This window comes from Cornus florida, unplaced genomic scaffold (assembly GCF_030987335.1).
Source record: "Cornus florida cultivar Cherokee Brave unplaced genomic scaffold, ASM3098733v1 CherokeeBrave_3.0.0_Hap2_Chr07, whole genome shotgun sequence".
NCBI classification, from domain to species: Eukaryota; Viridiplantae; Streptophyta; class Magnoliopsida; order Cornales; family Cornaceae; genus Cornus; species Cornus florida.
This window is the reverse complement of record NW_026775577.1, coordinates 84,639,703-84,655,012: the sequence shown is the minus strand read 5'-3', so window position 1 is coordinate 84,655,012 and position 15,310 is coordinate 84,639,703. Positions and strand designations below refer to the sequence as shown.

The 15,310-nt window shown below is 35.5% G+C and overlaps 1 long non-coding RNA gene across 1 annotated transcript; it reads right to left on the bottom strand.

The window, feature by feature from the left end:
• Positions 1–8,774: 8,774 nt before the first annotated feature.
• Positions 8,775–13,383, bottom strand: LOC132267366 (uncharacterized). The gene is made up of 2 exons (XR_009468990.1): positions 10,851–13,383; positions 8,775–9,024 (listed from the first exon to the last, which is right to left on the bottom strand). It is a non-coding gene; the product is annotated as an uncharacterized LOC132267366 (long non-coding RNA).
• Positions 13,384–15,310: the final 1,927 nt, after the last annotated feature.

Here is a 15,310-nt window from a genome sequence, read left to right as displayed (position 1 = left end):
AAATGCGGAAGCAAAAGACAAACAACATTCTCTAGAGATACAACATGACTCTAAGACGCCAATGTGACCCTCAACGAGGTCACGGAACCCAAAGGAATCAAATGCGGAAGCAACGTTTTAAAAACGAACAAGAATGAACCAAGGGAAAAAAATGTCATTTCCAGCTTAAAAGTGGGTGCTACTGAGCACACCATTGGAAAGACAACGAAAAATCAATGAACTTAGACTCAAAAATCACTTGATTCAGAGTCCGGATGAAGAAGATATGGCTAACGGAACAAACAGGGACAAAACGGTTAAAAAGTAACAACCCAAGAACATCTAACCGGTTAGATGGTTAGATGACCTATCTAACCGGTTAGAAGGCCAAAAAACTCGACCAAAACACTGCCTATACTCATCTAACCAGTTACGAAACCCCATCTAACCGTTTAGATGTAAAGGAGGCAGAATGGGCAGCAAGAAACCCTAGCAACAGGGGTTTTTTTTGGAAAAAATGGTATTTTGAGGCCCTAGATGACATTTTCTGGAAAAACACAAAGAAGAAACCCCCCTCAAAATTGAGTTTTCTACATGACAAAACAGAAAAATTGAAAAATACACACTGTGAAATGCCCAAAATGCCCTCCCAAGAAATCTGGTCCAGAGGGTCGAAAAAACTGTTAAATGGAAAAACAGAAGCTGAACTTCGGAAATGGTTTCTGATGCCAAGACGACATTTTTTGGAAAAACACGAAGAAGAAACCCCCCCTAAAATCATATTTTCTATTCAACCATGTTGAAATCATATTGAAAGAAGAAAATAAAACCACAGTAAAAAGTCAAAAATGCCCCTAGATCAGATTGTGCAAGGAAAATGTAAAATGAGTCCGTAGGAGGCTCATTTCACTAAAGAAGAAGCTTTGCTCGGAAACGACCATGCACGCAAATGTAACTTACCTAATAAGATGTGCTACAATGGTCCATGGCTCAAAAATATGGCCTATACAAAATATGACCCCCCAACGGCCAAAATGCCAAAAACGAAGTTTGGAACGAAAACTTGGAATTTAAAATCATTACAAGTTTAGAATCAAATATACACATTTAACAAATAAGGTTACATACGGCATTTCAAGCCAACCTTCATAAAAAAAAAACTAAAGCCTTCGAGCCACAATCATCCAAGTAATGATAAGAATCTCAACCTTGATTCTTGTACCTGAAAAATGTCCCCACTACGTGGATGAGTAACATAAAGCTACTCGTAGGAAATGAGCATGCATCGACCTACATTTTACAAGTTTGTATGATTTAATTATTGTGGTTCATTCCACCTAACGTCTATGTCAAAGGTGAGACTCAGGGAGCATCCTAGCTACCTAAGATCATTTCTAGCATCAATTGCCTCATTTATGCAATTTTAACAACATAGGGTCATGCTTACACAAGGCAACAACATAGGAGCATGCTTACACAAGGCAACAACATAGGAGCATGCTTACACAAAGCAACAACATATAGATTTTCAAGGTTATCAACTTGAAGTCTAAAATGCAACATCAACTAAATATAACAATTTAGCATAATTAGAATATCTAATACCACACATCAAGACATAGGTTCTCTAGGTTATCAACTAGAAATCTAAAAGTGTTAAATCAACTAAATATATCAATTTAGTATGGATGTACTTAACAACATCAAATCGCCAATAACCAAAACCACAAGTCATAATTAAACATTGGTTGTCAACTTGAAATTGAATGCAAAATCAAATAGTGGAAGATTTGGACATCACGTCTCGGATTTCCGCCGAGAACAAAATGGTTGTTCTGGGCACTAACCCGCACGGAAAACCACCCTAAGTACACACTATCTCAATTGGGGAGAACTCATATTTCCCGCACTAAAGCCGAACTTTAGTCATATCACATGTAACAACAATGTCCCAAGACTCCAAAATAAACCAAATAAGTTCATAACTTATACATATTACTACTACATAGTAACAAGTTAACAATAGAACTCTCAATTGTGCATAATAAGCATTTCATATTCATAATGCTATGAAATCACAAGTTAACAATATATTCATATTAGAAACATATTCTCATGAATATAAATTTAACAACAATGCTCTTCAATGCATATAACACAATCAAGTGAATACATCACAAGTTTAAATTCATGCTCTTAAAATAGAAACAACTTCTAAAACATGATTAGATTCATGGATAAACAAGATAGAATTTAATTACATCAAAATAATTAAACTCTCTAGATTTCAAATCATTTCCAAATGGCCTCAATTTAATATATGATAAAAGACATATCATGGTCATTACATATATTCACACAAAAGCTTAATTAAGCCCATGAAACCACAAAATAGATTTTAATTAATTCTCTTAATTAAAGCCTCTAGATTTTCAAACTCAACCAAATGCTCTCAAATTAAAGTATGTTAACAAACATGCCAAAACTTAATTTAGAAGCATAATACAACTCAATTTCATGCAAGGTACAACCATGAACTTTAATATTTCACAAAAGATAAATATTAATTAAAAAGTGCAATTCTCATTTAATTAATCCAAATTTAATATACGTTAACCAACACATTAAAACAAGATTTTCTAGCATGCCACAATTCAAATCCAAGTTACACATTATCATGAATTTTAAATCTTATACAAAGAAATAAAAATTACTAACTTTCTAGATTTGATACAAGGCATACATATATGTTATATAATCATGGCAAACACACAATACAACACACAAATAATCCTAAAACATTCCCTACCTCCATTTGAGATGAAATCTCAAATCCCCACCAAAATAAATCGGCTCCGAATCCGACGAAACTCCTAGGTTTTGTCTGGGACAACACCATGAACATGAATCCCAAGGAAGCCCCATCAAAAACATAACTTGACTTCAAACCCGAACTCAAGAAATGGCTAAAACGAGATTCCAATCGGTTGGAATCGAAGGTCTCGCCAACACGAACATAAAACACTAAGACACGATAACTTTTCATTGAAGGCAAGAAGCTCAAAAAAGGAGAGAGAAGGTGGCAGCCACGGGAGGAGCTTGGACCGGCCATGAGAGAGGAGAGAGAGAGAAAAATCTGATTTTTCATCTACTAACCCCCTATTTATAGAAAAACTCAAAAAGTGCCCCGAACGGGCCCCGTCGAGTCCAAAAAAGTGAAATTTGAGTAAATGCGCTCAAACAGCAAAAATCTATGAACGAAAAAGATTCAAAATGAGAAAATATGAACAACGGAAGAAACGGTGTCAAAAACCAAGTCCCGAGCAGAGAGTTATACCCCAAACAAGTTTGGCACAAATTGGGGCTAGAAACCCTGAAACTGGAAAACATCGTCCAGGAGGAAATTCTAAGAGTTCACGACTCAACGAAATATGAAAATGAATCCCGTACGAGGATTCAAGTTCAAAACAAGGCATTGAGCAATAACTTTCATTAATTACATAATGGCCCCTCTAAAAAGTGAAAACTGCGAAACTGCCCCAGAATAAAAATATCTTCCAAAAGATATTTTCTTTGATACCCCTAAAATAAAATATCTTCAAAAGATATTTATGAAAAACACCCCAAGAAAAAAAAAAAGTTTCCAAAGAACTTTGCATTTATGCCCCTATGGGTACCGGGAGCAACTAGAGTACTTTTTCACGAAAGTAAAAATATGTATCTCATAGAAATCATTGAGAATAAAGATATGTGAAGTCAGAAACTAACTCCAAACACAAGAAGTGTGGTTACGCAAACAGAGCGACAACAAGGAAAAGTCGAAATAGGAAAAAAGACAAAATAGGGAAACGAGAAAAAGTGAATAGTGTCGAAAAACGAAAAATGTGGAATTGACTCGATTTTCAAAGGAAGTTGTCAATCCATAGAAAAGAGTCTCAGAAATCACTCTAGAGCACTCGAGATGACACTAAGAGACGAGGAACTGAACTCAGAAAGGAAAAAGATCAACGAAAAAAAAATATCCGTGAAAATCTGAGGAAAGGGAAAGGAATGAAAATGACCGGGTCATTACATTAAAGATACGTATTTTGTGGAAACCACTTAGGATGAAGATACGTGAAGTCAAAAACCAACTTCGAACACAAGGAGTGAGATTATGCCAACAAAGTGACAAACGGGGAAAAGACAAAATAGGGAAGAGGACAAAACAGGAAAAATGACGAAAAGTAAATAGTGATAAAAAAAGGAAAAATGTGGAAATGACTCGGTCCTCAAAGGAAGTTGTCAATCCAAAAAAAAGAATTTTAGAAACCATTTCCGAGCACTTAAGACGCCACTAAGCGACGAGAAACTGAACTTAGAAAAGAAATTTCAACGAAAAAATTTCGTCTGTAAAATTCTAAGGCAAAAGGAAAGGAAAGAAATGACCGGGTCATTACAATAAATTTAGATGATAAAAAAATATATATTAAATTACCTGTTTGCTGCACTGCAGTACGATTGACTAAGTCTCTGTGTATTGGTAAATGGTTGCTCCGCTTGCTTTATTTGGATTCTGGAAAATGTCAAAGACGAAGATGTGATGAAAATAATCCATTTGTTTATGGTAAAGCTAAAAAGTGTAATAAAATATCTTGATGAATTTTTTTTTTGGAAAAGTGGTAAAAAATATAATACTTTGGAAAAGTATAAATTGATAGATATATTATATATATTTATAATTATATCACGATTATATTTCTATCGTGAATGGGCTTTTAGTTATATATATATATATGGTATATTATGTGTCCATTGTCAAATTTATTTTAGAGGGGAGCAACAATACAAATATAAAAAAAAAATTATACAAAATTTTAAAAAATTAAAAATTCAGTGGGGACAGTTGCCCCGACTTTTCCCTGGCTACGGCATTGAATGATTCCATATGTATATCCAAGTTCAAAATTTCTGAATCATGACTACTACCCATTTTACCTATCTAACCCTCTCTTTTTCTCTCTGCACAAAGTTTTGCTGGAATTCCAAATAACAATAATGTCGACAACTACTGCCTATCTACCTGCTCTCTTTTTTTCGCGCGCTCTCGATCACTCTGTGTCTGTTCCTCTCTCTTTCTCTTTTGGGTCATAGATATTAATGAGAAGGGGAAAAATTGCATAACCCCCTTCTACTATTATTTTCGATCAAATTGCCCCCACTAAAATTAAACACTCTCCTCAACTATAAACGGTCATCACATTGCCCCCTTTCCGTTCAAACCCATTAACCTGCCGTGAAATGACAACTATACCCCCCATAATATTATATAAAATTTAAATACAAAAGAAATGTATTATTTAGAGGCAACAAAACGCAGTCGTATTATAACAACCCACCCTTTTCAACCCTTTGTCTCCCACCAAACCCTTTGTCGAAAGACTTGAAACCTCACCGGAATCTGAACCACATGGGTTCCTCTTCCGATCTTCCGGCAAACATAATCAGGCGCCTGATTGGTGGGACAAAGATTAGATTACAGTTAGAAGCAATTAGATTGAGGAAAACATCTACTTTCCCGAGGAGATCGATTCGCAATATAAATACAGATGTTAGAGAGTTAATTAATGTCTTCAATTGTGGGTCTTTTTCAGAATCGCAATAGAATACAGATGATATATTTTTTTTTCATGGGTATTTTTAGAGAGAGAGAGAGAGAGAGGGGTACAAGTCTTCTCTGCTATCTTTGTATATGTATATATAAGAGATTTCAACTTACATGATTCTCCCTCAATCGTTTATCTCTCTATATATATATATATTAATATTGTATCATTCATTCCTTCAATTTTGCGAAGGGTGTGCCGTTGTGCGATTGTTAATTAGCTTCCAAAAAAGGTCAAAATTTCTGAGATTAGCAAGGGAGATGATGTACGCCGGAATTTGGCCGGAGATTGATTTCCAGTCGATTCCAGCACCAATCACTCCACCTCGTCGCTCTGTTTCCACCAATTTTAATGACGGCCATGGTTGCAAGAAAAACTAATATTTTCCATATACACAAACTGAGATAATCATGAAATAAATCTTAATTAAATCATTGACTATTGAAGCTCTGGACTTTGATGTTCTCTCTCGGCGCAGTGATTCATCTGTAACAGAGTTCCATACATTTGCTATATATATTTTGTATATGTGTGTGTGTGTGTGTGTGTATATATATATATATATATATATATATATATATATATATATATATATATATATATATATGATTTTCGGCAAATTGGAGAGTTTCAGATCGAGATGGAGACGGTGGCATTGGGGTTGTAGAAGCCGTGGTGCATGTGGTCACCCCTATTTGGTGAAGAAACCTGGTCAGACGATATCAAAAGGGCATAAAAATTACGATTTAATGTTGAATCTCCAACTGGGTATTAGAGTATTTTTTTTCTCTCTCCTTCTCCCACTTTCTCTCTCTACTTTCTCTCTCTTCATTCTGGAATTCGAGAACTTCAATTTAATTCAATTCGATTCGATTTAGTTCAATTCAATCTAGGGTTAGGGTCTTCAGTTAGTGAGTTTAATTCTGTGGCTTCAATGGAACAGGTGGTGTCAGACTTGGGGTTAGGGGAATTAGGGTTTTGGCAACTGGAGTTTTAGGTTTTGATGTTATTGGACTGATGATGATGGCTTCAAAATAACAATTATTTTGTATTTAAATTTCAGATTATATTTTATGGGTGTATTTGTCCCTTTCCTTTGTACACAACACACGCTTATATATATACAGTACACAACACACTCTTATATATATATAATATAACACAGAAGAGGACAGGGAAGGGGTATTTTAGGGAAATGTTTTTTTGATAAGCGCATGTTGGTCACGCGCTACTACTCAAACGCTAGGTTAACGGGTTTGAACGGAAAGGGGGCAATGTGATGACGATTTATAGTTGAGGGGGGCGTTTAATTTTAGTGGGGGCAATTTGATCGAAAATAAAAGTAGTAGAGGGGGGTTATGCGATTTTTCCCCTAATGAGAACAAATATCTTGCTAGCACAGCAGCAGAGACTTGACATTGAGTATGACACGAAAGAGATGGGAAAGTTAGGGCCATGCTTGGAATGGATTTATGAAAACTATTCTCAAGAACAATTCTCAAGAACAATTTTCAGAGAACAGTTTTTAGTTTTTTTCAGATTTCAAGCCTGCTTAGTTAAGAGAATTTACAAAACAGTTTCCAGAAAACAAAAACTTATAAAACTACTTAGTTGTATGAGTTTTTGAAAATAAATTTCTAAACTAAGAAAATAAATAAAAATATTGTACATCACTTTTTTATTTCTTTAAATGAAGATATTAATTATTAATGTAAATAAATAAATAAATAAATAAATATATATATATATATATATTTTAAATAAGTGTTGGAAGTGAATTTATTTTAGCAAGTATACTTAATAAAAGTTGTACAAATACAATATATCAAATTTAATTAAAATTTGATTAAATTAAAATACAATAAAAGAGTTACATTAATTACTTCAAGTGTCATATATACTTTTAGTTGTACAAACATTAATTTTAGTCATACATAACCGAAACAAAATATTAGAAAATTACACAAATAGGTAATCAAAGCAAAACATTGGAGAATTATAAAAATAACTTCATCTAGCATTGCCTCTGAATGATGCCCACATTTGATTTGTCAGATGAGTTCTAAGGGCTCCCATTTGTGCTGCACTATCAAACAAGCAGCATGGTCATTCAACAATTCCTGAACATACTCATGATCTGTTAACCCCGAAGTTCTTTTTGGTACCTTGGATTTAAAGGAATCTTCATACTCCTGCATCAAATTCAAATACATACAATCTACAAGGTCATCAAAATCTTCATCTGAATCACTAGACGATGAAGACGACATGTCACTCCAATCTATGTCCATCTTGATTTTCCAAGAACCTAGACAAAATAAAGTTGATGTGCTATAATTAAACTAAAAAATTGAAGAATAGTTTTTTTGAAAAAAAAAAGAAAGTAAGAATCAAACAAGCTTTAATATGATAGTATTTGCATCTTGGGACAACCATTATTTTTTTTAGCAACTAGGAAGATAAATTATTGATATTCTAGTGTGTGTGTGTGTGTGTATATATATATATTCAAGTGTAGGGCATGTCAATAGAATTTGAACTGAAATTGGATGTTTGAGAAGAAGGTGACAATTGCAAAAAGGTGAATCAACTGTGTGCGTTTAAATATATATATATAGTGTGTGTGCGTGACAATTGCAAGAAGTTACAGAGTGTGTGTGGCAATTGCAAGAAGCTACAGAGGTGATATTCTAGTGTGTGTGTGTGACAATTGAAGATGGTTATTGATATTATAGTGTGTGTGACAATTGCAAGAAGCTATAGAGCTTAACAAACAACATACCACTAAGACAGAAAAGTGAACCTATATCTAAGAGAAAACAATCACCCAACCCACCATTACCACTAAGACAGAAAAAAAAAAAAATAGAACTTTGACTTTCTAATTGAAACATTTATTTTGGTTCAGCCAAAAATAAAAAGGTAGACATTTTGTAATGGAGCAATCTTACCATTGCACTAAGTCCAACCACTAAATAGAAGTTTTCAATAATCCTGGGCACACACTGTGATACCCCCGGATTTTCGGATGCGGGTTGGCCAGGCCCACACCCGATTACACAAGGATATCAAATCAATTAGCAATAAACGAACACAAAATATAATTAAGAAAACAGGAATAAATAAATTGCTGAAAAGAAACTAGAATGATAAACCAAAACTAGAAACCTCAGAATAAAATTTTATAAATAAATAATTAGTCTGATACACCCAATTTCTCCAATTCTAATACAACTCGGGAATCCATCTCTAATGGACCCCTAATAATAATCCAAATTGTAATGGAAGCTACTTAAAGAATATCCAGAGTAAACCATGGAGGAAAGTCCTACGTCGTCGGAAGAGTGAGTAGTAGTCTCCGCTCAGCACTATCAAGTCTAAGTCTGGAACTGACAAGTACCTAAAAAATAGAGGTAGGTCAGGCCCACGAACAAGTTCTAACCTACTACAATCCAAGCAGAGACTCGATACGCATATACATTCCAACCAACTCAACAATAACTAAATAGTCTGTAGATATGTATATTCACACTACAGGACTCTCACTGGACTATGGAGAGGGTCTCAACCTGAATAGAAGGGAACATGCGAAAACGCACCCATAGGTGGGCATGAGTACCTAGACCTAACAGGGTACACCTCAACCTCTCATATCCAGCTACGCATTCTACTGCATATACGCACCCTAACTAACGAGCCTGAGACTCAAGCTCATCTCATGGTACCATAAAAATATATTTAAAATCCATACATATCCATCTAGAGGAAATCCAATAAATCGTTCAGCTTATTCACCTACACAGACTTATACAAGAGATTCAATAAGTCGTTCAATTTATTCAACCGCACAAACTTAAATATAAGGAGAATTATGTTTTTATAATTCGCACCCTTATTCCAAAATAGGTAGGACTGAGTATTTTGAATCAGTCGGTCCCTAGTATGCCACCGTCCCATACCGGTGCATACAATTTACAAAATCCATATAATTGATAGAACAGGTAAAACTGTTCAGCAATTAAAATCCATAAGGTAGGAATTAGCGTTTTGAGCTAAACCATACCTAGTATGTCAACGTCCCATACTGGTGCATACAATCCTCCATATCCGTGTAAATTACAATATATAAATAATAAGTAAGTAATTTACAGTCCTAAACCAAATATTCATACCATTGCAGAAAAGTAATTAAAATTTCAGCAATTTAAATCCAAGATCTAAACCATGTATTTGCAAGAAACGGTGTAATAGTTCAACAACCAACATCCAAAGCATGCATAGATCAGTTTTAATAAATCAACAACTCTATCATGCATTTAAACCAGTTTCATAATCATGTTATAATCCAAGCAATTGCTAAATTAATTTAAGCAATTTAGTTATTTCCATCCGGTAACAGCATACTAAGTGTTATACTCGTATTCTGTTTTATCCTTTTATACGGAGCCATACCCTATGCCCCAAGTCCAATTTATTAATTAAAAGACTCCACCGTGCATCTAAAACCTAATTTAGAATCATGTTATAGCATCTTAAAGTGTCAAATTAAACTAGATAATTAATTACCTTCCAGTCGTTAACCGTACGCATAATTGTTAAATAACGTATTATTAATTCCATTAACACAAAAGGAGTATTTTATGCAATTAAAGACCTTGATTACAGGTTAAAATAATTAATGAAAACCCCATTAAAATTCTAAAACTGTTCAAGAACCCCAAGTGCCCAAACAGTAGCTAAAAACATTATAGTACTCGTCAAATTCCATCAAATTGGAAAGAGCCTGCTCTTTGCAAGGTAGAGTAGGCTATCCGTGTGACTTTATATATTTATTTTTAGGATTTTAAACATTTCTTGTGCAAGACTTGTTAACCAAATTAGAAATTTTAAGAAAATTCTTAGATTTCAATTTGGTGTCAACTAGATTAACCATGGGGAGATGAAAAGATTTGATCCAATTTTGTACCTCCCTCATAAAAGCAAAATAAATAAATTAGGGGTTTGAAAGAAAACCCAAATCAGACCATAAAATCCACTTCTCCACAACCAAATCCGGCCAACGAAAGCAAATCAATCAAGCCTCAACCCAAATAAGAAGTATTAGACAAACAAATCCACACCCAAATCCATCCAACCAACCAAATCCACCACAAATTTCACAAATCGAATCCATCGATCCAACCAAGAAAACCTACATAATGTTAGAGAGAGAGAGAGATGGATTACCTGAAAGAGTGTCTTTAAACCAGTCGATCGCTAGCCCAACACCAGTGAGAAATCCAGAGAAGATGAAATCTAATCGACGAAGAAATCTGGATAAAAAGCTGAGTTATGTTCTGTTAGAGAGAGAGTGAGGAACGACCCGGAGAAGCTTCTTGATGAGGTTGGATTACTTCGATGATCCAAACTGAGAACACTTCTACGCATAGAAAGAGAAGATAGAGGAGGAGGAGTGTACGACTCAGATGGAAAAATTGATAAGGTTAGGACGATGATGTTTTAAACGACGCCCTTCAACGTGATTTTTTTAAGTATGAGATGTTCTCCGTGTTTCCTAAAAAGTGAGAATCATAACTCAAGAATCGTGAGAACACCTTTTTATTGTTCTCTAAAATCTGTAATTATCAGTTTTCAGTTTTTCAAAAACTGTTTCCACAAAATGGATCTAAGCAGAAGTAAAATACAGTCTCTTGTTTTTTGTCACTATGAAACCAGAAAACTGTTTTCTCAAATCCAATCCAAGCAGGGCCTAGATTTCTGAAGCTACTCTTGCTGTTGCTGACTCCTCAGATATGTAGACTGCACTTCTTCACCCTTTTATATGATTCGTATCTCCTTGCGTGAACATTTATGACAGGCTTTTGAACCTTTTTCATTTCCTATGTGGACTCCTCCGATATGTAGACTGCACTTCTTCACCTTTTTACTTTCTCAGTCACTCGTAAACCCAAGTCTAATCATAGTCACTGTAATGAAAATCCACATCTCTTTCTTTCTCTCTCTCTCTCTCTCTCTCTCTCTCTCTAGTACATTGCATTTACCTAGTCCATATATGTAACTATGATCGGCTTATTTGGTTGCTGTGCTGATTCTGGTTCGTCTTTTCATTCAATTAACATTAATGTTAAGTTTGCTACATATTCCACTAATACTCTTAATATATAGTTTTTATTTTTTTTTTTCAGATAATTATCTTAATATATAATTGCAATCAATAATTTTATGAATAATATTATTAAAAAAATTATATTATCATGATGAGCAAGATTTTAGGCTTTTTAACCCTCTAATATCCTATTTCTTGGGAGTAAATAAAAATTAAAAATAGTATAAGAATAAAGTATTAAATAAGAAAATTTGTCTCTTCTTACTAAGTACCATGGCTCAATTTAGAAGTTGAATAGTATTTGTGATTATAGTGATCCAATGTAATGATGTGTCGTCTTTTTATTGGTGAAAAGATATATTCTCTCCACAGCCGTGTAAGGGTAGTCTGTTTTATTTTGTTTACAACTTAATTTTTTACTGATACATTTTGTCAAAATGTTCCTCACCGTAGATATAGTTCACTGGATGATAAAAAAATATACGTATTTGCTATGTTGATAAGATGTATCACTGACACAAATCTTATTCATTTGTTGCTATTTTAATGTTACAACCACTTATTTTATTAATACATCTTGTCAAACTTTATAGCTTTGTTGAGAGTTTACTTTTCCAACAAGAAAACCCAACTTCGGCACAGACCATTTTTTTGACAAAGGAACAGGAGGAGGATAAGAAGGAGAAAGCAAGACCTATTGTGTAGAAATTGCACGAAATTCCTAATAGTCAGTAAATGCTCCATGTGCCGCATCGAATGGATCCCAATTTTTCTGATTGAAGACAAGATCATTACGACACTTCCAAATTGTCCAACAAATAAAAGCCGCCATGCTACAACAATCCAACGGGACCTCAGTCAAATTCCAGTCAGCACAAAGATCAACCCAACGCTTTGGCCAAAAGGAAGGAGAAAGACCACTAAAGTCCATCAGAAGAGGACTTAGCTTCCAAACCAGACAAGCGAATGGGCAGATACATAAAAGATGATCAACCGTCTCGACGGAACAATCACAAAAAGGGCAAGAAGAAACTGTTGAACTCCCATGCAAAAAAAGATTGTTGTTTACTGGGATTCGGTCATGAAGACATGGCCACAAAAATAATTGGATTTTCGAATGAGCACGAATCGACCACACTTGCTTCCACATGATATTTTTGTTGGCATCAAAGCTACACCCAACATCTGGAACTAGACTGGACTTGACGTTAAGGACTGATAAAGCAACATAATAAGCACTCTTGACGGAAAACTTTCCATTTGAAGAAGCGCCCCATACCTTACAATCAGGACCGCCAAAAGAACTTAGAGGCATCTGAAGAATAAGTTTACGGTCCCGTTGATTGAAAAAGTGGCACACCTTGGCAGTATTCCACTTGTGGGTGGAATGGTTTATAAGCTCAGCCACTAAAGAAATTTTGGAGGCAGAAGGCTTGGATGTGACAGAAAAATTAGAAGTCGCAAAAAGCCAATTATCCGTCCAACATTTAATTAACGAACCATCACCAATACGTCATTTCATACCTCTCAAAATAACCTCCCGAGCCGAAAGAATACTCCGCCAGACACAGGAAGCTCCAGTCTTCTGAGAGGCATCCACAAAATTACAGTTGTTAAAATACTTCCTTTTGAAAGAGCGAAATAACAAGGAATCAACTCTAATTTCCATTCGCCATGCAAGTTTCGCAAGAAGAGCCATATTGCAAGCTGCAAGATTTTTGAAACCTAAACCCCCGTTATCTTTAGAAAGGCACAGGGTGTCCCAGCTGATCCAATTAATTTTATGAGATTTCTCTTCTCCACTCCACCAAAAGTTGCGCAAACTACTAGTCAACTTCTCACAATTCTTCTGTGGGAGTTTAAAACAACGCATTGAGAAAGTTGGGATAGCAAAAAGGACCGCCTTCACCATCACTTCCCTCCCAACTTGAGAGACCAAGTTGCCTTTGAGCGTCTTGGTTTTAGAGGAAACCCTTTCAGATAGGAAATTAAACACAGCAACTTTAGATTTATCCAAAAAAGAAGGAAGACCAAGGTATCGATTGCACCAATCCACATTATAAATACCCACAGTCTGACTGCAATAAGATTTTTGGACTGAGGAAGAGTTGGGAAAAAAAACAAGCAGGATTTGTCCAAGTTAATAAGTTGTCCGGTTAAGGCCGCATACCGATCAAGTATAGTCTTGACACTACGAACATCAGGATCCTTTGCCTTACAAAACAAGAGAGCATCATCCGCAAAAAGTAGATGGGAGATGGGAGGGCAACCCCTGCCCATTTTAAGACCATGAAGTTTTTTCCGGCGCTCATACTCCTAAAACAACATGGATAAACCCTCGGTACAAAGAAGAAATAAATAAGGAGAAATGGGATCACCTTGACGAAGCCCTCTCGAAGGATAAAAGTTGTCGCCACATTCCCCATTTATCAAGACTAAGTAAGACACTGTACTGATGCATTCCATCATTAAATCCACCCATCAATCCCAAATGACTCATAAATTTACAAAGAAACGACCAATTAACCCGATCATAGGCCTTAGCCATATCAAGTTTAAGAGCAATAAAACATGAAGTGCCTTTCTTTTTGGCTTTGAGGACGTGTAACAAATCATGAGCCAGCACAATATTGTCGTGAATAAGTCGATGGGGCACGAAAGCACTCTGGGCTTCACTTATAAGCGAAGGAAGAAAAGGCTTGAGTCGATTAGCCAACGCTTTTGAGTAAAGTTTGTAGGCCACATTACACAACGCAATTGGTCTAAAGTTTGACATTATAGTTGGATGTGAGACTTTCGGGATGAGGACGAGATTGGTGAAATTAAGGCTTCCTGAAAGGGTACCACCTTGAAGGAAGGAGTTGAAACCTCTAACAAGATCGACTTTAAGCAAGGTCCAATTAGATTGGAAAAAGAGTGGGGTGAAACCATCCAATCCAGGGGCTTTATACGGTCCCATGCTAGAAAGAGCAATCCAAAGTTCATCAGTTGTACCCACTTTCAGCAACTCAAAGTTCATCGCCTACGAAACTTTAGGCCTGACTAAGTTCCAAAACTCAGGATCATCTTGGGGAGAAGTAAAAGTGAAGAGTAATTGAAAGTAGTCTTCAGCAACCCTGCGAATCTCATCTTTAGACTCTTTCCATTGACCACTTGAATCTTCCAACCAAATAATCGCGTTCTTCCTGCGTCGAATTTGAGCTTTCCTGTGGAAGAAATTTGTATTTTTATCTCCATGCTTCAACCATGCAATTCGAGATTTTTGAAGCCAGTAAAGTTCTTCGTTCCGCCAAGCCGTACCCAATTCTTGTTCTAAAATAAAACACGCACCTCTATCGAAGCCAAACTCCTGTTCTTTGAGTTTCTTCAATTTCCCCTCCAGAACTTTAATTTGAACACTGGCATTATTACTCTTCCCCTTTCTCCATAGCTTGAGATTAAATTTACATTGGGCAAGTTTGTGGTGGATGCCTTGAAGCGGAGAACCAGGGAATGGGACATCCCAAGCTTTTTCAATAATAGAGGAAAATTCATCGTCGTGAATCCAACGAGCATCAAAGTGAAATTTTCTTGTAGAATG